This window comes from Panthera onca, chromosome A1 (genome assembly GCF_046562875.1).
Source record: "Panthera onca isolate mPanOnc1 chromosome A1, mPanOnc1 haplotype 2, whole genome shotgun sequence".
Classification (NCBI taxonomy): Eukaryota; Metazoa; Chordata; class Mammalia; order Carnivora; family Felidae; genus Panthera; species Panthera onca.
Genome location: NC_138339.1, coordinates 13,996,449 through 14,019,792, shown reverse-complemented (window position 1 = coordinate 14,019,792; position 23,344 = coordinate 13,996,449). Strand labels below are relative to the sequence as shown.

At 43.7% G+C, this 23,344-nt stretch overlaps 1 protein-coding gene across 3 annotated transcripts in view; it reads right to left on the bottom strand.

The window, feature by feature from the left end:
* The window catches only part of BASP1 (brain abundant membrane attached signal protein 1), a 57,052-nt gene that overhangs the window by 21,441 nt on the left and 12,267 nt on the right, over positions 1-23,344 (bottom strand). The window contains exon 1 of one of the 3 annotated variants that reach the window (XM_078444531.2): positions 5,836-6,217. The exons of the other annotated variants lie outside the window; for them this stretch is intronic. The gene's annotated coding sequence lies outside the window, so the exon portion shown is untranslated. Of the gene's footprint in view, positions 1-5,835; positions 6,218-23,344 lie in introns of those variants that run through there. 3 annotated transcript variants of the gene reach the window in all.

The following is a 23,344-nucleotide window of genomic DNA, read 5'->3' as shown; positions in this document are numbered from 1 at the left end:
GATTCTGAGAGTTCCGCTACTCCTTCCTGTCACCAACCTTGCAGCCCCACAACTTCTGAACCTGTAACACGGAGAGCAGCGGGTTACAAGTCACATTTCCTGACTGACACTAGGCATGGGCGTGGGGTGAGGGATTAGAAAACACAGAGCAGCCTTGCACCGCCACGGTAACAGTCACCAGGTTCCAGGTGACTGTTAGGTATAAGGAGAATACAGAAGAAACGCTGGGAAGGGAATATTCACCTCTGACTCACGAGTCGGTTTCAATGGAGAAAATCCCAGCAGACTTACGACAGTATTAAGTGGGCAGATTAGTTTACTATGTCAAGAACGCGAGACCCAAAATTGATTCAGTTGAATCCAAGGGAAAGAGAATCTTTGTTAGGATGGCTTCCCCTAGCCCTGGTGACCGGACACTTGTCCCTCACATCTCTGGACCTGCAACGTTTTTCTGTAAAACAAAGGGACTGAGCCAGTTCGTCTCGAAAACGTGAGACGTCTAAGACACTAATTCGATAAATACCAAGAGAGAAAAAATTTTCGTGTCCGGAATTACCGACGTGTTCGGAGCAACGGGTCCAAATAAATAAACATGTAAGCAGGAGCACTGCAGGTTAGAATAAATTACCGTGTACAACTTAAAAAAAAAAAAAATCAAAGCTATGCCGTCAGTCAGTTGGAAGACAGTGAATTAAAATTTCCTAAGACCACCCATAAAAGAGGGGGCACCCATTAAAATAAAGACCAGTCGTCAGAACACCGTTACTTTATTTTATATGTGAAACAAAGACGTCCGGCATAGATGGTGTGTTAAGCTTTATCCACTCCACTTTTATATTGGAACCCTCATCTAATTTAAGCCTCAAATGTCTTAGGAATCAGTACCAGGCACGACATATAGGAGAAAGTCATGATTCTGGATCACGTGACTCGCACTCTGCGACAACTCGGATGTGGGATTTGCGATTCTTCATCGAATGAAACTCTGAGAAATAATTGTCGTTCTTCAAAACTGTCACTGAGCTCTTCACTATTCACTGAAGATTCGTGGCAATGAACTCCCATTGAATTGAATGTTTTTATCAAACTACTTCATTTAACTGAGTCACACAGATTTATTCCACTTGTAACGTAGCTCTGAAAAGTAGACTATGCTGAGATCCAAACCATCCTCTATGGCAGGCACAACGGACTCTTTATTTAGAATTAGCGGAATTTGACTGTGATGTGTGATTACAGCAGACTCTCGGGATTCCCCAAACCCAGCCTTTCCGCTCCTCCAGTCACCGGAACTTTAAGAGAACTTTCGCACCAGGAGAAAATATTTTCTTTCCTATAAGTCATGAAGAGAGCCAAAGGTCAAACAGATACATGATAGCACTCAAAGGCAATGAGCGTGCAGGTGCTCAAGGTATATCCTGAACCATGCAATGCCTGCGATGAAAAGGAACACACAAAAGGTGAATTACAATTATTTTAGCAAACATTTGCTCTGTCTCTTACAAATCAATGAGAACCAACAGCTAGAAAGAACAGAGAATCTGCTTATGATTCTCCTACAAATTAATTACGCTCACTGGTCATAATCGGCACTTATTTGCACACAAGATACTAAAGTCCTCTTGGTGTGTTCTTCTAGAAGAGATTGCCCTTAAAGTCATCTAGTTGAAATTACTAAAAACTCTCCACTGCAGGACGAATACAGATTTGAACAGATTGTAAAACTACCAACAAGCCAACTCCACCTTACAAAGCTTTTCCATGATAGCTGTGTACGTCGGCATTATACAAAGAAAAAAACACTAGACGAAGTAACTAAGTTGAAGGATTTTTCTGTTCCTTGAAGACTCCTGAGGTGGTCTTCTTACCGCCCGGGAGTAAAATGCATGCAAATCTGCCAACAGTGTGAGGACCCACGACTCCTCTCATCCACAGATTCCAGTCTATACCAGTGTGGCTATCAGGATACACCCTGATGGTGATCTGAGCAACTCAGAAGTCTGTTTGGTGGTCAAGGTCCTCTGTGACTTAGGGGTTGACGTGGAAGCGACAGATGTCGTTGAGACATTTGGAAGGACCTTGGTAACTCAGAATCCCATCAAGACTACACACAGGAAAATAAAATAGAGAAAAAAACGGGGACTCCAATTTCACCCTTTTCATTTGTCCTCTCAGAACGGTCATCACACTTATAAAAGATCGTTCTAGAGATAAGGTCAAGTTTAAGAACAAAATCAGCTACGTATTTTTCGAGGTCTGGAAACAAAGGGGAATAATTCACTACTTTCACAATTTTGTCAGATGATTTTACTTGTGGGCTTAAAAGCAGAAATTCTAGGGGCGCCTGGGTGGCTCAGTCGGTTAAGCGTCCGACTTCGGTCATGATCTCACGGCTCATGAGTTCGAGCCCCCCGTCAGGCTCTGTGCTGACAGCTCAGAGCCTGGAGCCTGTTTCAGATTCTGTATCTCTTTCTCTCTCTCTGACCCTCCCCCGTTCATGCTCTGTCTCTCTCTGTCTCAAAAGTAAATAAACGTTAAAAAAAATTTTTTTTTAAAAAGCAGAAATTCTAAAATTCACCTTTCTTCTAGAGCAGGGGCCAGCAAATGGGGCCACCCGCTTGCTTTTTCAAATAAAGTTTCATTAGAACACAGCCATGCCCATGGAGGAGGGCACTTGTTGGGATGAGCACTGGGTGTTGTATAGAAGTCAATTTGGCAATAAATTATATTAAAGAAAGAAAGATAAAAATAAAGAGACCTTCCATTTCTCACACATGACAAAAAGAAGAGTAGGAAATAAGGTGTTGGAAGCCGATGGTGTCAGATCTAAAGAGGATCCTTTAATGCTCATGCTATCGCCATGCTGGACGGGTTAGGGACTTCTGACTAGTCGCTTAGTCTTGAAGGGCCAAAGTCTTCTAATTTTCAAAATAAAGACAGTATATCCTCGTCTGGCGGCCGCATCCGGCGGTTTTTTGTTTGGTTATTTTTGTTCATTCATTTAAAAAATGCCAATGAGCTACTTCGCATGGATAACATTAAGACAAACTATAAAGTTATAAAGAATAAAGTTATATATATATGTATACATAAATGGCTATTTTCAAAACAAAAAACAAACACAGCCATGTCCATTCATTGTCACACCCCCTCTGTTCTCAGGCTGCAAAAGCAGACTTGAGTAGTCGTGACAGAAATCACACGGCCGGCAGAGCCTAAAATGTTTGCTCTCTGGTCCCTTGAGGAAAAGTTGGCAGACTCCGGTCTAATCTAGTCTTAGATGAACATATTTAGCCAGTGCGAACAAGATAGTCCTTTTTTTTTTTTTTTTTTAATTTTTGAATTTTGTTTTTAATTTTTCAGAAATTAAAAAAAATTTTTTTTTTAATTCTTTGAGAGCAAAGGGACTTGGGTTGTTAGCAACAGCACAGCTCTTACCAAGTCAAAATCTCCTGACAAGTCAACTTCTCAGGAGTCATGGTACTGAGGCAAAAAATCCAGAGCAGAACCAATAAATGCGCTTGGTTTCCAAGCCAGGGATCTAATCCCTTTCTGCCCCATGGCAGGGAGTGAACTGCCGAACCTCGGCAAGGCTGCTTTTCATAAGCATAAAATGGGGATAATAACACCTTGATGTGAGAAAAGATTTATTCAGAGGATCTTTTAATGATGAAATGAGACAACGAGGACCTCAGTGCTTTTCTTGAGCTGGCGGCATAGTCTTGTGTGCCCTTCAGATTATATCACACCTAGCCTTTTCTGAAGTTAAAATGTTCATCTTTGTGATGCGTCCATTATATCAAACAACAGTCCAACGGTAAAAATGAAGCTAAAATAAAAACACACCTATTGCTTCCCTCTAATTTTCCACACACCTGTCTTTCTCACCTTTAAGCCTCAACCTAAGTTTCTCTCTTCTGTCCGTGACTTCCTTCAAATGCGCATGGAGGCATCACCTTTGGTCCTCGTCAACTCAGCTGTCTTGCTTTTCCTGAGAGATTCACCCACGTGCACAGTCTCAAGAGCCTTCTGGAATGCTAAGGTTCCTTTGTCTAGTGTCTACAGCTTACCGACTATTATTTCCTGAGCTACAGACTCGAGCACGCTGTGGTATACCCCTGACCCAACACGGACATCCCTTGAGTACGTCAAACTCAAGATGTCCCCAAGTGAGCTCCTTACCACCTTTCCCACCTACCTGAATCTACTCCTTTTCTGTGTTCCCATCCAAGAGACTAAAACCATCCACCCACCCCCCCACTGCCACGGCAGAAATATGGGGGGTTTTGTGGACCAACGCACACGACCACTATCACAACCGCTCTGGTATCCAATTACTTGTGTCCTTCTCCTATGTAAAATAAGTTCAACTCCTCTACTAAGTGCTGGCAAACAAAATATGATCTAAAAAGTGTTGTACGTGCTTCTGAAGAAAGAGAGTTTGGCATTCCAGCCGCCATTTTGAACCACGAGGGCAGAAATCAACACTGAGAATGGAAGCTGAAAGACAGGACCCTGGTATCTTGAAAACACCACCGAACTACCACATCAGCCCTGGAGCCCATCGTTGGAATTTTATGTAAAAGAAAATTAAACTTCTCTCTCATTTAAGCCATTATAATTTTAAATTTTCTGTTTTATCTATACAAAAAAAAAAAAATCTAATTCCAAGAGTAAATTTCTCAAACCCACTCCTTAAGTGCCAAAAATTCAGGTTAAAAATATCTCAACACATTTGGCAATAAATTATTCATAAGACTCCCTCCTCCCCATGACCATCTCTTAAACACATACATTTCTTAACAATTAGTGGTCAGAGTCTGGAATCACCCGAAAATAGCAAGCCTGCTCAATGAATTCACTCTGAAAAATAAATAGTAACAAAAATTAGGTTGATTCTTAATACTTACTGTAAAGTCAGTGCAGCTAAAAACAGACAAGTGAATCAAAAATACATCTCCTATAAAATACAAAGTTTCTATACAGAACAAAGTGACTTTTTATAGTCAAGTGGAACAAAAACCATCACATGGAAATTGGTGTATTTTAGTATGGATGGACCAAAGCACACCAGCAAGGGTCTTAGCAATAAGTAAAAGTAAAAGAGAACCCTTAAAAAACACATGCAAATGAGAAGCCTTAGGGATGGTCCAAAAAGAAAAAAGAAAAAAAAAAAAAAAAAGAGAGAGCTCAAGTTGTGGGTTTCAGAAAAATTAAGGAAATAGGAAGGCACAAAGCCGGCAAAGAGGCAGAAATGTTAGCATGGGGGAAAAAAAGAGCCATTTATAGAAAACATGAGAAAGTCTACACTGAAGGTTTAAAAAGGTGAAGCAGCTGTGTGTCAAGTGATTTTTAAGTAGGGGTTTAAAAAAATGCTGGTGGGGGATGGGGAGGTGGGGGACAGCTCGGGGCTCCTGGGTGGCTCAGTCAGTTAAGCGTCCGGACTCTTGATTTGGGCTCAGGTCGTGATCTCACGGTTGTGGGATTGAGCCCACATCTGACTCCCAGCTCATCTGGCTCCCAGCTCGGAGCCTGCTTAGGATTCCCTCTCTGGCCCTCCCCCCCAACTCTCATTCTCAAAAGAAAGAAAGAAACACAAAAGAAAATGCTGGCAACTGCCTTACCACTGACCGAACAGGACTGAAAAGGTCTCATGGATCTAGTGACTGAATTTGGCTCTTCAAATTCCAGGCCGATTAATCACATCTATCTAGACTTTGGCCAGTGCCGCAGCTCAGGGGGGAGCGACCATGCAAAAGACCCCCAACACCGCAACCCAAGGAGATTAAAACTCCGACTTGCAGCCAGGCACACAGTAAGGGAGGAGCTTCTTACCTTTGGATTTGCTTCCGGCTGGAAAACCAGGCTTTGCCAGAGGGACGGCCGTGCCTCACCCAGGTCAGACCCACCCACCAGGAGGTTAGGCAATGCTAGGCCAGCGACAAGGACAGGCCCTGCGGACGTGGGACAAAGGTGTCAGCTCTCAAAGGCCCTGTAAAGTCTGCAAGGTTGAGATCTCAAGGAAAGAAAAATAAAGCCTCCAAAATTCAAAAGAGAGAGTTTAACGAATAAGTACGTAACTACTGCTATAGACTGAATGCTGATGCGTCCCACCAAATTCCCATGTTGGAACCGAACCCTCAGTGTGACAGTATGCAGGGGCAGGGCCTTTGTGAGGTACGTGGGTGTTGGGTCATACGGGGGAAGCCTTGATGAAGGGAATCAGTGCTCTTTGCCAAAAGGCCCCAGAGAGTCCCCCCCCCGCCCCCCACCGTGGGAGACAATGGTAAGAACACAGTCCCCTACCAACCAGGAAGAGGGCTCTCACCAGACACCCCATCTGTTGGTACCTTGATCCTGGACTTCCCCAGCGTCAAAGCTGAGTGAAATTAATATTTAGTGTTTAAGCCACTCACTCTAGGGTATTTTGTTAGGGCTGCCTGAACAGGCAAAGACAAATGTTCACAGTAATAGTTACGCCATCAAACCTCCACAGATCGACACACACAGATTTATAGTTCATGCAAAGCGTATTTAATTTGAGGTGTGAACATGTTTAAAGTTTCACACGATGTGGTATAGGCCCTCCGTAATTAAGAGATGCTGGGACTTGTGCAATGGTGGTGTGTGATTAGAAAAAAAGGTAATCGAGGAGCCCTAACACCGTACATAAAAGCACTTTGAAAGCTATAAAAAAGGCACAATTGCAACGCGGCGTGTATTTTTATCAAGATGGGAGGGTGTTGAGCCGTCCAGTGCCCCCTTGTTTAATGGTAGGCAACCATAAACACGCTCGTTGTAGGAAGCCATGCCGTACTATGGGCTGGAAGCAGCTCACGTCCCACAGTGGAAAACACATTGCCTCCTTCCTTCTGAGTTTGAAAGGACACCTCAGTGACAGAGCTTGGTCGACGTCTCAGCTTGGTTTTATTCATCCTCAAGTGTACGCAATGAGAATGTTCAGCCAGAGAATAAACATCGCACTGTCCGTGCGGTAACGATCACCCAAACACCGCCATATCCCACGGTCACATTCAACTGCCTCCGGAGCAGATATTGTTTAACGATTCCGCTTACGTGACCCTTCCCCCCATGTAGATTCACACCGCGGGAGGCCACTATAGAATTAATGCCACAGATGCACCGGAAGTTCAACAAATAAATAATAATAATAATAATAATAATAAGCTTTTAATTTAAGTATGGTATGGCTGGGGTGCCTGGGTGATTCAGGCGGCTGGGCATCCAATTTTGGCTCAGGTCATGACCTCACAGTCATGAGATCGAGCCCCCAAGTTGGGCTCTGCACTGAGTGTGGACCCTGCTTGGGATTTTATCTCTCTCTCTCCCTCTGCCCTCCCCCCATCCCCACTTGCACACACAAGTGGAAGTCTCTCTCTCGAAAGAAATAGGTAAATAAAATATGGCATCATTGTTTTCACTTCAACGGATTCAGTTCACAACAGAGGCTGCTCTCATAGGCACAATTATCGGTCATTGTCTCCAGGTAACAAACACGAGATACGAACGTGGTCTTTTCATCCCACGAGTTTACAAACAGTGGCTAAATTTGTGTGTGTGTCAGAGAGACTGTTGCGTTTATAGCTGAGGTGAGAATTCTAGCCCTAGGAGTGCACACAACCATCTAAAAAATATTTACCAGAATATTATTTTCATTTATTTTTAGTGAGTTCAACATCCAAGGTGGCGTTTAAACTCATGACCCCAAGATCAAGGCTCATGTGCTCTACTGACTGAGCCAGCCAGGCGCCCCATATTTACCAGAATATTAACCAGCATGAAACCATCCGTTCACTCCCCCAGGTCTGGAATATCTCAGATCGGTTTGAACAAAAATAATCACAAGCAACTGAGAACAAGACACAGGCAGACCCATGACCCCGGGGTACTAGCCAGCCCATGCCTAAGAAAGCTCCACGGTGGCCCAGATGCAGAGATTCACAATTTCTCTGATCACTAATGCCCTTGCCCCAGGAAACAGTGGGGCACTGTTAAAGAGACCACAAAAATGCTAAATATTTTCCAAATCCTCTGCAGCACATTTATCCCTTGATTCTTTTAACACAAAGTCTACCAATTCTTTTAAGTTAAATCTGGGACATATGACGTGCCAGAGGATTTAGACAGCCATTCTCACATACTCCGTCCCTGCCGCTGTCTTATACGGAAAGAGATACAATTTCTTAAAGTTGACTGAGGAGTTATTCCACCAAAGGCCAGCTTAAGTGCTGGGCCAGGAACTTTAGAGGCCACGTCAAAGTTGATTCCCAACCACAGGTACCTTTTGAAGAAGGAACACTCCAGATAAGAGTTACAACTGACAAACCAAAGCATATGGAACACACATCCAGTGGGCAGTCCGGTATTCAACGGACTTCTTCCATCGTTGAATTGAAGACACAGTAACATTTAGGTTTTTTAATCCTCTGCACCAAATAAAAACATTATCATCACTCAGCCATACGTACGAAGTCAGGATCCACATCTTTCAGAGTGCCAATGGACTCTATTCAGTCCGAGGGGCTCTGGGTCAAAGCCTCTCAGATTCGTGTTCAGAACTTTAATCCGAGGAAGAACCCAACACTCACTGAAATGACTTTCATAAGGTGATACAAGATGACTGATAGAAGATTAGGTGCTTCTCCTCAACGGTCACAGCCAGAGTTCAGATCTCCAGAGATCCAGAGGGAGCAAGAATGCAATGTTGAAAAAGATCTCTCATGGAAGGGTTTGTAAAGCAAATTGGGGAAATGGCCAATTGGGGAATGAGGCCCCTCTTTCTCACTGGCCCCCTACTGCCATCACGGGGGCTCAGTTTTCAACCTAGTTTTCAGGGTTGTCGTGGCCCCTGTGATCTAGAATTTCCAGCTTCCCAAAGGTCTTTCATGGGGAGGGCTCTATTCTTGTCAACACAATGGAGAACGTCCTCTGAAGAGTTGAAGCCAATTCTCAAAGCTGGGACAAGTTGTGGCCATCATTTCTGGCTGAAAGACCCTCTCCAAATACCTTTGAGTACAATGGGACTCTACTATGAAGCCCTCTCCAAGAATTCTAGAAAGATTTTAGAAAACTTGTATCCCCTTCCTTAGACTCTTCCTGACATTTATTTCTCTATCCACACATTTCACTGATACAATTCAACCTATCCTAATTCACTACACTTCCCAGTTTTACGTTTTGACTCTACGAAAGCAAATACACAAGCTTGAGCATCATACGCCCATCACTCTGAATCCTGCCGCTTCCAAATAATCCATCCTGATGCTGGCTGAGCTACCCTACACAATTAATTTCTCTCCTTTTTTTTCCTTCCCTCACCCTTTTCTTTATTTTTGTCTTTCCCACCCCAGCAAGTTTTCTCTGTGTTTTTCTAATAGTAAAGACTGAGGAGATTCTCTACCTAGAGAGAGAAAGAAAGAGAAAAAAGTGATGTAACTTTCTGTGCAGTGCCTAGTAATTTCTAAAAGCCTATAAAATTACAGTTTTTTTATCATCAATCTCAGAATTCCATACATTAAATCGCTGAGGTGAGAATGTTTACCAAAACAATGGAATTACTCATAGAGGCAAAGTGGTATTTATAGATTTGTATAGATGTATACACAAAACATCATATATCTAACATTTAAATGTAGCACTTATGCAATGTCTCTTAACAATGAGAATAGAATAGGGAGGCCAGACGGTATTAATGGAAAAACTCCAGGGAGAAGAAATAGCACCAACAATGACAAAAGACACTTTATCTTCAAAGTGAGAGCAAAACACAATGTTTTGAAAACTAAAGTTTAACTGTAAAATAACTTTAGCATTTTTTAAATATTAAATGTGAAAAAAACTTAACAAAATGTAGCTGATAGCCACCACAGGGGAAAATGTCTTATTTCAACATTGGCACTTAAGTATGTTTGAAAAAAACTGTAATTAAGGTACCTTCAATGTACTTCGGCGCAAAAATATATCCAATGACGTATTTCCACTAAGCTGTACTTAGGTTAAAATCTCACTTTAGGATCTGACGGTGCATTCGATCGTAGTGTCTGTGCGGGTAACTCGGAGTCCTTCTACCTTGACTTCCCACCTCCCTAAAATAGGGGTTGAAGAGGCAAGTCCCAGGATTCGATGTCAGACCCCCGCGTGGCAAGAGTTACTAACTACAACACAGGTCCCCAGGTATCCGTGGATAATGTACTCCCAAGCCAGAATGTGTTCTCCCAACATGAAGACCCTCTTCCATTTTATTCACATTGAAAGCTCAGTACAATTTTCACCTATACACACAAAGCAAACAGTCGCGACAGCTCTACCAAATGTGCTCTGAAGTTAAAGCAGATGACTCATAAGCATAAATCCAATTATATATTATCACGAATTAAATTACTAGTTAAACACACACACACACACACACACACACACACACACGATGATGGACCAACCTTCCACCTAATTATTCTGTCCTGCAGACCCTGGGAATGTGTAATGTACATATTCTCAATCTTTTTTAATGTTGATTTATTTTTGAGAGAGAGAGAGAGAGAGAGAGAGACAGAGTGTGAGTGGGGGAGGGGCAGAAAGAGAGGGAGACACAGAACCGCAAGCAGGCTCCAGGCTCCGAGCTGTCAGCACAGAGACTGACACGGGGCTCGAACCCACAAGCTGTGAGATCATGACCTGAGCCGAAGTCGGACGCCCAGGTGCGCCCCAATAATGTACATATTCTTATCAAGAAGGCATATATTGGCAATATTTAACATGTAGATTCCCACAGAATAGGAACCGATATTCTACTATTTGAGAACCTAAAATTTCAATTAGAAATCTTGAACCCTGTTTTTACAGTTTATGGTGTCAATATATATTTGCAAAGAACGAACTCTAGCTGATTTCACATCGTCCCCAGCACATACTGCACTGGAGAATAGGTGCCTGATGAACGTTCTGGCAAGAGCTCTACTGCTCGGTTTTCGGTTGGCAGTAGATGAATATTCCTTGAAGAGATACAAGGTGCAGGACGCTGGAAACAGAGCCAGGCAGAGAACGCCTGGGGGCTGGTAGCACAAAGCTGCCATAAGCCAATAAGGGAGATAGTTAAGAGTTACAGAGTCACACACCAAATAATTACAATTTGTCAAAAATGCTCTAAGGAAATGAAGATCTAGATAAGACAGGGAAGGGAATGATGGAAAAGACCACCCCTTCCTTCTTTTTTCTTTTTTTTTAGTTTTTTAAAATATAATTTATTGTCAAATTGGCCTCCATACCACACCAGGGCTCATCCCAACAAGTGCCCTCCTCCCTGCCCACACTCACTTTCCCCTCTCCCTCACCCCCATCTGCCCTTACTTAGTTTGTTCTCAGTCCTTAGGAGTCTCTTAGGGTTTGCCTCCCTCCTTCTCTGTAACTTTTTATTTTATTTTTTATTTTTTAAAATTTACAGCCAAATTAGTTAGCATCTAGTGCAACAATGATTTCAAGAGCAGATTCCTTAGTGCCCCTCACCCATTTAGCCCATCCCCCCTCCCCCAACCCCTCCAGCAACCCTCAGTTTGTTCTCCATATTTAAGAGTCTCTTCTGTTTTGTCCCCCTCCCTGGTTTTATGTTATTTTTGTTTCCCTTCCCTTATGTTCATCTGTTTTGTCTCTCAAAGTCCTCATAGGAGTGAAGTCATATGATTTTTGTCTTTCTCTGACTGACGAATTTTGCGTAGCATCATACCCTCCCAGTTCCATCCACGTAGTTGCAAATGGCAAGATTCCATTCTTTTTGATTGCCGAGTAATACTCCGTTGTGTATATATACCACATCTTCTTTATCCATTCATCCATCCATGGACATTTGGGCTCTTTCCATACTTTGGCTACTGTTGATCGTGCCGCCATAAACATGGGGGTGCGTGTGCCCCTTCGAAACAGCACACCTGTATCCTGTGGATAAATGCCTAGTGGTGCAATTGCTGGGTCGTAGGGTAGTTCTAGTTTTAGTTTTTTGAGGCACCTCCATCTTGTTTTCCAGAGTGGCTGCACCACCTTGCATTCCCACCACCCCTTCCTTCTTCAGGTGTGTTCCCTGCCTGGCTGATCCTTACAATAACGAGAAGCAGACCTCCTTCATGTCAAATTAGACACAAAAGGAATGGAAGCTAAGAAGGTTGGAGGAACTGGATCCAGCCAATGTGGACATAAATAAGGTGTGAAATGAGGATTTAAGTCCAGGTGCATCTATCATGACACCCTCTCATGATGCAGTCACAGGGACCAGGGGAGGGGGTGCCTGGGACACCAGTGGCCCTCAGGGGGTTCACAGGCACAGCGATGGCTGCCCCACTTCCGGGATAAACCTATGAGAGCCTCGGAATCTAGCTCATTGCCAACGACGGCAGCTAATGTACGGCACTTACTTAAAGAAGTCAAATTAAAGTTACCCAAATCGGAAGCAGCAAAGTTTTTCTACCGACTAGGAAAGCACGGAATATAGACCAAGAAGGGTGAAGTCACACTGGCCGCATGATCTCTTACTTATTTCTCTGTGTCAAAATTCCATCATTTGTACAATGGGATGACAACAGTACCTCCCTCGTTAGGCTGCTCTACATTAGAATGTCAGTCTTTGTAAGGCTTGGCACATGCTACCTCCTGTGTTCCGTAGACCAAAAGGCTTCATTTTATTATACTGTAATCAAAAGAGATTATAAAATGTTGCAAAATAACCGCTGAAAAAATGAATCGTGGGGCGCCTGGCTGGCTCAGTTGGTTAAGCATCCGACTTTGGCTCAGGTCAGATCTCACAGGTCGTGGGTTCGAGCCCTGCCTCAGAGCCTGGAGCCTGCGTCGGATTCCGTGTCTCCCGCTCTCTCCGCCCCTCGCCCGCTCTGGTTACCAGTAAAACGGATTCTGAACAAGTACCAATTCACAGATTCAGGGGGAACCCAGACTAAAACAGTTTTGTCTCCCTGATTGAAGGTTGTATTTTCAACCATAAAAGGACATTATAAGATGCAAATATGCCACACATATCTGCAATCCGAACAGGGCCTTAATGAGGATCAGCCTTGCGTCGCAAGGCCTTGGAAGGGAGACAAATGAAGCTATAATTTAGATGGATAGCCTGGGCTGTCTGAACATGCCCTTCGGGGCACCAACGCCCATCCCAAGAGGCGTGTGGGGTCAACAGCTATCACCAAATATACGGCCTTCTGTTACATGTACCAACACTGACCTATCTATGTGGACCCTGAATTTGGTGGCTTCAAAAATCGTTTATCAAGAGAAAATGAGAGGACTTATCATGCATGCCATACCTTCTTCCGGAAAGAGCTAAAGGCAATGTGTGATATTCAGACAAGTATCGATGGGTTACCCGGGTAAGGGGTTGCATGGTTTTATCCACCAACACATTTGTATATTCTGTTGGATGAAGACAACTTCACTGGCTTCTTTTAAAAAAAAAAATTTTTTTTAAGTTTATTTTTGAAGAGAGAATGGGCACAAGTGGGGTAAGGGCAGAGAGAGAGAGGGAGAGAGAGAGAATCCCAAGCAGGCTCCACAACGTCAGTTACGGCACCCGACGCAGGGCTCAAATGGACAAACCGTGCGATCATGACCTGAGCTGAAACCAAGAGTCAGACACGTAACTGTCTGAGCCACCCAGGTTCCCCTTCCTCGGCTTCTTCTGTGGCTAAGAGAGCAAGCACCAAACCCAGTCCTCCTTTCCTAGGCATTTATCAGAACTGGACAGTCCTCATTTCAGGGGACACATACTTAAAAGTTTACCAAAGATAACCGAAGTCCAACAGAAAGCTGGTGATGAAGAGTTTACGCTCCAACAGAAATTTCCACATACTCTTCGAGAAGTCACTGTCACAGCAATATTTGAATGCAGTTCATAATGAGTCACGTTTCCATCGCAATATCGTGTATGCCACACTTCAGATATTCATCAGAAATGGCCAACAGTTCCTGGTGCTAGAAAAGAGGATGACAAACTGGAGACAGTGTGAGGCAGGCAGAGAGATGGCAGGGGCGAAGAGGAAAAGGTGAGCCGAGGTCGGATAGGAAATGGCTGTGACTCCCCTCCGGCACATTCCGAGGAGACCACGTGGGGCCCAGGCAGGCATTTTCAACTCCTCGCTTTCAAGGGTGCCATAGAAAACCCCTGACCACAGAGCATCAAATGCTCAACACAGAATCTTAAAAGGTTTCTGCGCACCGTTCTGAAGCCTGACATTCATGTCCATTAACACCTAACCACACGTTTCATCAAATAAACATCAAATTATTCCCAAGATAAACATCGGTAGGTGTTAGTTGAAAGGGAAAGATGGGAGGCTCCAGCGTCTTCAGTTGCTTTGAAGTTTTATTTTGGCTTCCATAAAAACCTGGAGAGCCAGCTAGGTAAATCACGTTGGTTGAAAACAGTGATCACTTTTCCTGTATAAGAAAGTTGGAACATGGAGAAGAACCAAATGAATGTTAAGATTTTATGGAGAAGGAAAAGTCCAGTGCTGTTATTTAAAAAAAAAAAAAAAAAAGATTTCAATAAAGAGAAAAAAGAAAGGCACCTAGACCATAGAATACGTATAATCACAAAAAAAATTTTAAGTCAAAAACCAAATAAAGTGTCAACGGAAACACCCAACTGCAAAGACAAGGACCCCCCCACAAATAAGCATTTACGTAACTAAACAGTCTCTTCTCACACACACATCGTGTTGTGCATGGGTTTGGAGACACGCATGCTGACTTTAGAAAGTAACACCAGGGGACACCTCGCAAGAGTTAAGTGACAGAATCCTCACTGAAATACTTCCTTCCCCCAGGTCCACACCTGTGACGTCCGCAAGTTCAACCACAGGCTTCGGCAGTTTTCCTTCTCCATAACGAAAGCTATCCAAGCCACCAATGTTAAGACCTTTAGTTTTAATTCAGAAAACCCTTCCAGATGAGCTCACGGAAGGTTCTTCGTGTCCGTAATCAGACAGCCTTATCAGTCTTTTGGGTGTTTACTGCAGTGTGGGCTGGGAGATTCCACGAACAAACTTTCAAGGTACACAGAAAAATTTCAGCTTTTGAAGATTTCAGGGGAACTACATGTAACACAGCAGTTTTTCTGATTCACAGAATTGTGATTTATTTATATCAAGACGGGGTGTTACGGATTTTTCTTAAAATATGATCTAATTAAAAGTATGCATTATTCACCACATTTGAACTACTACTCAACTTTTACATATCAGAGTCTGTGAAGACTTAATATAAATCTTTAATTCCTATTATTTTTTTTTTAATAATGACATGAAAATTAAACTTGTAAGACAGAATCTATTTCAGAGTATATTCAGGAGTCATAAGAAGTCATTTTTGCTTTTCTTCCCCAAGGCAGAATAATCCCAAGGATTAATACATTGATTCACATGGAGGAAATACTCTGGACCACCTACTGTCTGAAGCTCTAGGAAAACCACAAGTAAGCAGACAGGGCTCCCACGTCCTGTGAAGTTGAGAAATAATCATTTGTCAATCAGCCATTAGAGATTACAAGGTAGTAAAAATCAGACTGGAAACTAAAGGCTCGAGGAATGAGAAAATAATTGGTTACCAACCTTGCCCTACGTTTGTTAAGATATAAAAAAAAAAAAAAAAAAAAAAATCACGTTCAAGAGTCTCAGCTACTTCTGTAAACTATTGGCAACTTAGGAGTCAAGAGAAAGCAACACATTAGGGCAAAAGGGCCTAGATATGGAGGGAAATATCATTCTTATAACAAAACATTAACAGAAAAATGATCTGATATGAACGGCACTGCAAACTTACCCAATCCACGAAGAAACTCTGGAAATTAACATTTTCCAAAGTAGATGTTATCAAAACAAAAGGTTTTCTTTTTGTAGAGATACCCCTTTTCATCATATGCCACATGTAATTTCAGAGTCATTTTCGATGCGGTCCCCCCCCCCCCCCCAACTTGTGTTCCTAGAGATCACATCTCTCTCTGGAACGAAGGACAAACAGCACTTATACTCTGGATTCAAGAAGTTAGCATCGCCAGAATACAGATTTGCTGGGTCCTACGAACCAGCGTGAGTTTTTCTTAGAATCTTGAACGTGGGTGGGGCGCCTGGGTGGCTCAGTCGGTTGAGCGTCCGACTTCGGCTCAGGTCATGATCTCACAGCTTGTGGGTTCGAGCCCCGCGTCGGGCTCTGTGCTGACTGCTCAGAGCCTGGAGCCTGTTTCAGATTCTGTGTCTCCCTCTCTCTCTGACCCTCCCCCGTTCATGCTCTGTCTCAAAAATAAATAAACGTTAAAAAAAAAAAAAATTAAAAAAAAAAAAAAAAAAAAAAAGAATCTTGAACGTGGGAGCAACAGTAGTCCTTCCCTCATTCTCTCAAGAGGACTATCCTGTCCCTGCTGCAAGGCTGGCAGGAGAGGGCACCTGCTGGGGACATTTCCCCAAGAGGTCCTTCAGTGACCGTATGCTAGAGATATAAAGTATATTCTTCCTGTGTTTTAAGAACTATTTTTGGAAGGCTTTTCCTTCCATTTTTAATCCTTAAAGTACTTGGTTTTTGATGGGAATGTAAGATATCTGAACGTCTTCTCTATCTGGTAATTAAGACCTTTAAATGAAACAAAATCAATCCCGAAATTCATATTCTCAAAAGTGATAGTCACATAACTCGTTAAATGGTAACCAATTGAGCCCAGAATATCTCACGTGGTGTGGTCAGGTGAAGGAGGTGGGTCAAGTGACATACAGTAGGACAGAGAAAGGACAGAAGTAATGACCGAGGGGTGCCTGGGTGGCTCAGTCAAGTTAAGCGTCCGACTTTTGATTTTGGCTCAAGTCATGATCCCAGGGTTCATGGGTTCAAGGCCCACATTGGGCTGTGCTGACAGCACATTCTCATTCTCTCTCTCTCTCTCTCTCTCTCATAAATAAATAAATAAATAAATAAATAAATAAATAAATAAATATTTTTTAAAAAAGTAATGATTCATCCGTGTAGTTAATTTAATGGCTATCTTCTGGCCAGTGTCTCTAGCCCCCACATCTACAGACCAACACTTGTCTCATTCTAATTACTGGTGCACCTCTTTGCCTTCATCAACTGTGAGCTCCTTAAAGGAAGGAAACCGGTCTTTGCATCTCCCAGCTCATCCAATAAACAAACATTAATCCTGCAAGAGTTTAATGTGGTTTTGCCTTTTCCCACGTTGCATTTGACAGAGCTGAAAAATCCCACACGGGCTGCTCATCTGGACTGCCGTTAAAAAGCTTGGTCTTGGGGCGCCTGGGTGGCTCAGTCGGTTGAGTGTCCGGCCTCCACTCAGGTCACGGTCTCACGGTTTGGGAGTTCGAGCCCCACGTTGGGCTCTGTGTCCGTAGCCTGCTTCGGATTCTGTGTGTCTCTCTCTCCTTCTGCCCCTCCCCCACTCCTGCTGTCTCCCTCTCTCTCTCTCTCTCTCTCTCTCTCTCTCTCTCCTTCAAAAATAAACAGCCATTAAAAAAAAATTAAATAAAGGATAAATTCATCGCAAAAGCATTAGCTATATCTTTTAGCTGCATTGTTTTCTTCTTTTTTTTTACTTCTGGCTGCAAATATGTGAGGGTACATCATGTGCATCTGCCCCAGTAACATATTTATAAAACAGAAATAGGACAATCTTCACAACTGAAGAGGGGGAGGCGAGGCCCATACCCACAACAGCAGAAGACTGAGGGCCACATGCATGTTCCCTGGAGTTCAAAGACTTGATGGAATCCAAACATCTACAGCAATACTGCTGACTTCCTTCACGCGAGTCACATCAGAGGGTTTAAGAAAAAATACAGGATGAAAAATATCATCTAGTAAACTGCTTGGAAATACACATCAAAAGGCGTATCGATCATCCAGTCTGTGTCGTAAATTCCTGCCCCACCATCCCTACGCTGTCATTCCAGCTACTTACATATTCCAAGGACAGAACCTGCAACCTGGCCTGGGCTTCCCAAGAGAACGTGAAGTTAGGGAGACTTAACAGTGTGCATCAGATAAAAAAGTACCCGCAAAGAGTTGGCCCTGCTCTTTCTGGTCTGCTAACCGATTTAAATCAAACTGGCTCGACCCTATGAGCTAGAGCTGTCCTCTCCCTGTCCCTGATGGCTGGCTCCTTTAGATGGATAAGGAGTGCCGTTCTTGTACGCAGGGGTGAGGGGCGTTACGGGGAGGAGCTCACAGCTGCAGACAATGCTGCTGGCTGATCCATAACCTGAATTTATTTAAAATGAGACCATTTTCGGGGCGCCTGGGTGGCTCAGTGGGTTAAGCGTCCGACTCTGGATTTCAGCTCAGGTCATGATCTCAGGGTCATGGGATCCAGCCCTGCGATGGGCTCCACACTGAGCTTGGAACTTGCTTCTGATTCTTTTTCTCTCTCTCTCTCTCTCTCTCTCTCTCCCTCCCTCCCCCTCTCTCTGCCCCTCCCCTGCATGCATATGAGCTTGCGCGCTCTCTCTCTCTCTCTCAAAAACAGAAGTTTAAAATGAGATAATTTCAAGATGAAATATTGATCTCATAGTATAAGTAGCAAGTGTTTAGGGTGTAAATCATGTAGGTGATACGTCTCCTCTCCCAGCTCAGCTCACAAATGTAGGCAACAAAGACAGTCATCAACTCAACGGTAACTACACTTTTAATATGTTAGAAAAAAACCTATTACAATAAAAATTTTGCAAGTAAAATATCAATATCTGGGAACATTTTTAGAATGAGCAAAGTGTATTGTCAGATAGTTGCCTGAAACCCTGCATCATTGTTCCCTAAATACAGTTTGCTTTGGAAATCCATTTTGCGTCGTTATAAAAAACTACAAACGTTGTCTTTTAATTTAGTGAGAGTCCCATGAAGAAGAGTCAGTTTTAGGAAACTAGACACAGATCCGTGAGAGATCTCAGACTTGACAGGAGGGTTTTTAACTCTCTAACCATCTCAGTTCAAAGTAAAGCATGACGCTCAGGGAGGAGACAGTGACAGTTGAACGCTGGCCATCGAGGAGTGTATGAAATGAGGAGAGAGGGGGAGTAAATCACAAATGCTGTCTTAATTGTGTACCCCCAACCCCTAAAGGAAACACCATGATGTTGGCTAAAGGTTCTTTGCCAGCTGGTTCCTGGACGTGAAGGTAAAATAAATTAACATTCTGGCATATGCCTTATGGCCCTGAAACATGCCCGTCTGTGCATCCGGCCCTTTACTGGACCACAGGTTCTGAGCTAGAAACTGACATCCAATGATGAATGAAGCAAGTTCCTGGCTTGGCGGAATGCACGCGTTAGAATGAGTGGTTACAGCACAGAACCAGGGCTAAACTCATTTTTATTTGTTATCATCAACTAATGTGTAAAGATTTAAAACTGCACGCTCCTCTGGGGGCCTAACACATGACACTTCCCAAAGGCGGTTATGAAAATGGATTAGTCAAGCTGTTCAATAATGATGGATCCACTGCAAACCCTCGATATTCAGTGACTTGGAGGAAGGGATGAGAAATGTACCTGTAATGAGCCCCAGCTTCCACTCACTGTGGTTTATTTCTGAAAAGATTCCATAACAGAATACTATTTGTTTCCCACAAATAACACAGTTTCATTCTTCCTCGGAGGCTCTACCTAGGGAGGAAGCTTAGATGCATAAGCCATTAGGACTAATTATTCGTAATGTCTCAGGGCTTTAGAACAATTACTACTAAAGTTACTGCCTGGAAACAGAATAATTACACTAATTGGAGTTCATCAGATATTCATCTTCATAGTAAGCACAACAGATGAGGGGAAATTTACAGTGTCCATAAATGGAAGTCATTTCAACTACCAAAGGTGATTTTCAGAAGACACGGGCCCTCCATATAATGTACGGTAAGCAACCTCGTCCACTGCACAAATGCGGAGGGCTAGGTTATGTATCAGAACTGTCACAGAGCACTGGTGTGGGTCAACAAAACCAGTACACTCCTGCCTTCTGGTCTTTTCATCGAGAGGGGTGGAAGCATGAAATAATGCCCTCAGTTTTGATAAATGCAAAAATACAAAAATGCTAAGGGCTGCAAGAGGTGTGGGGACAGACAGGAAAGGCATCTCTGTGCAAGTGGTAACTGAAGACTACTTGGGCGGTGGGAGAAAGTATATTCCAGGCAGAAGGAACAGCAGGCCAGGGCTTGCACACAGCACTAAGAGAACAGAAAGGCGGGCCATGTGGCTGGAGAACAGAGGGTAGATGAGAGAGGACGAAGGAGTTTAAACGGGAAACTAGGGCAGGAACTTGCAGATCAGTAGGATTTTCATATTTTATTGTCGGTGGACCAGAAAATCATGATATAAAGTCTTAGGCAGAGGGATGTCATGCTCAGATATACAAGAGTATCAGGGCGGTAATCAAGGAGAGGGACAGAAGCTTCTATGAGGTTCATGGCTTAGAGTAGAGGGCGATGAACATAGTGAGATAACGACAAGGTACACCGGTCACCAGAAAGAGCCCAGTTTTCCAGAATGAGTGGAAAAAGGTGATGCTGACCAAGAAAGTGAGCCACTAAATGCGAACCATGGACATTAGCTTGAAAATAAATGTTGCATAGGGACGCCTGAGTGGCTCAGTTGGTTAAGTGGCCAACTTCGGCTCAGGTCATGATCTCTCACTCTGTGAGTTCGAGCCCTGCATCGGGCTCTGTGCTGACAGCTCAAAATCTGGAGCCTGCTTCTGTTTCTGTGTCTCCCTCTCTCTCTGCCCCTCCCCCATTCGCACTCTGTCTCTCTCTCTGCCTTTCAAAAATGAATACATGTTAAAAAAAAATTTAAAAAAAAGAAAATAGATGTTGCATATTAAAATTAAAAATTCTATTACTTACAGCAATTTTATGCAGAAAGTAATTTACCACTTATAATCCTTTATAAAAATATTAAATAGTACCAACTCTCAATTATTTTAGGACCTGTGGTTTATCTGGTGTAGTAAAACTGAACTGTTATACTCAATTTAGTGGTGGATCAACGAGGTAATATTTTATTGCTGCCGTTAACACAACATGACGTGACCTGAAAGTTGAAACAGAAAAGGCGGTAGTTGAACTACTTGATGGGACACCCTCAAAAGTTGCAAAATTGGTTTTTTAGAAAGAGTCTCTCAAAAGCGTTAAGCATAGGCATATACCCACAGGCACATGTGTTGAAAATGCCCCTCAAGAAAATCCCTTAAGTATCACTACTTGTTTTATTGCTTGGAGAGACCCCGAAATGTATTAGGCTTGATGTCTGCAGTCATCAAAGACGTCATATGATTCCTGACACTTGCTACTTTCCATTCCCCAGCGTCCCACTATAAGGCAAACTTTCCAGCAAAACTCTAATGGCCCCGCCCACACTTGCCTTTGTTAAAACTCCCATCTCCTAAGGTCTCCATCCATCAAAACCTGCCCCTTGGTGACACTGTGTGTGGTGAATTCCTATCAATAAGCCTTGATGCTAGTGGGGGATTTTCAACTAGCCTAGGCATCCCGTCTACTCTTTCGTCTAGAACAAGGTCTCTGCCATTGCCACTGTTGGTAGATTTTATAAAGTGTGTGTGTGGGGGGGGGGGGGGGGAGATATCATGGGAGGGGCAGAGGGAGAGAGAGTCCCAACCAGGCTCCGTGCTCAGCCTGGAGCCTGATGAGGAGCTTGATCCCACAATGCTGGGCTCAGGACCTGAGCCAAAATCGAGAGTTGGATGCTCAACTGACAGAGCCACCCAGGCGCCCTCAGGATTGGCAGATTTTAAAGAGGCCCTTCGGAAAATAACTCTGTCTTCACCTACTCGACACTAGCTAGTTCTTCACACCGTACTCACTAAGTAAATCTTTCTCTCACTCCCTTTGTTCACGGTCTTGTAATATTTGGGCATGTGGCTACCCAAATGGGAAAGCCTTCGGGCAGAGGGAAAGAAACAGAATATAATGCTAGAATGAAAACCGGGCTTCACCACGTATTGATGCTTACTGGTGGACGGCAACTGCCTAGAGACTGTGTTGAGAGGGATTCCAAGGCCTCTCGTACCCGTGTCCGTCATGAGTACAACAGAGGGAAGAGTACCTGCACGCACTCTTGGCCATCCCCCGTACAAGGGAGCCACAGAAACCTGACTCTGAATCTCATACCAGGCTTGATCGTTTCCAGTGATGTGAATCCTGGGGAAATTAACTTCTCTGCATCTCATATCAAATGGAGGCACTTATGTTTGCCCCACGTGGATTGGTGGGGACCAAGCCAGGGGCTCAAGTACCATTGATTCTCTCTACTCTCTTCTTGGGGGCAGGGACAAGTGAAAAACCTTTTCGCCCAGGACTTTCCAAAGTTCCTCACTATAAACCACCTTTCCTAACATCAAGCATGAGTTGTTAGGGGACGAATTGTGTTCCCACAAAATGCACACGTTGAAGCCCTGACCTCCAGTACCTGAAAACGTGACTATGTTCAGAGACGGGGCCCTTAAAGGGGTCATTATATGAAAATGAGGCCATTAGGGTGGGCCTTGTGCTTACAGATCAGGAAGAGACGTCAGGGATGGCTGTGTGCACAGATACGAGACCACATGAGGACACAGCAAGAAGGTGGCTGGCTATCTGCAAGCCAAGGAGAGACTTCAGAAGTAACCAAACATGCCTTCGAGCCTCCATAGTTGGTCTTATCCTTCGAGCCTCCATAGTCGGTCTTATCCTTCGAGCCTCCATAGTTACGAGAAAATCAATTTCTGGTGTTAAAGCCATGCAGTCCGCGGTATTGTGTAATGGCAGCCCGAGCAGACCAAGACGGGAACAAGGCATTGGTGTCTTCCACCGCTTCTATTACTACACATTTGTTTCCCCACCTGTCCTGTCCCTTCTCTTCCTCCTCTCATGCACTATTGCCCTCCCCCCAACACTAGGAGGAAGCAGCGGGGCTCAAGGACAAGAGGTCACTGACCGTTGACCTACAAGACAGTTTCGCGTACTTTTTGTACAAGGGGAATCCAGACACTCCCAGAAACAGAAAGGAGCGGTGTTCCCCTCTCTCCAACCGGAAACATGGCTGCCAAACGACCGTACAGAAACTCCAAGTACAGTCACGGCCTCCTTTTCGGAAGCACTTTACAAACTGCAAGATTTAACAAGTTAACGCCACTGCCCACAAGTGCCACCCCCACGCCCTCAAGATTGGACTGTTTAATTAGGTAGGGAGATAGTTCAATATGTTCTCAGCATCAGATTTAGATGCAAATGCCAATTAAACCTCGCACTAACCACTGTGCCTTCCGGTGTTCTAAAACATTTGTGTCA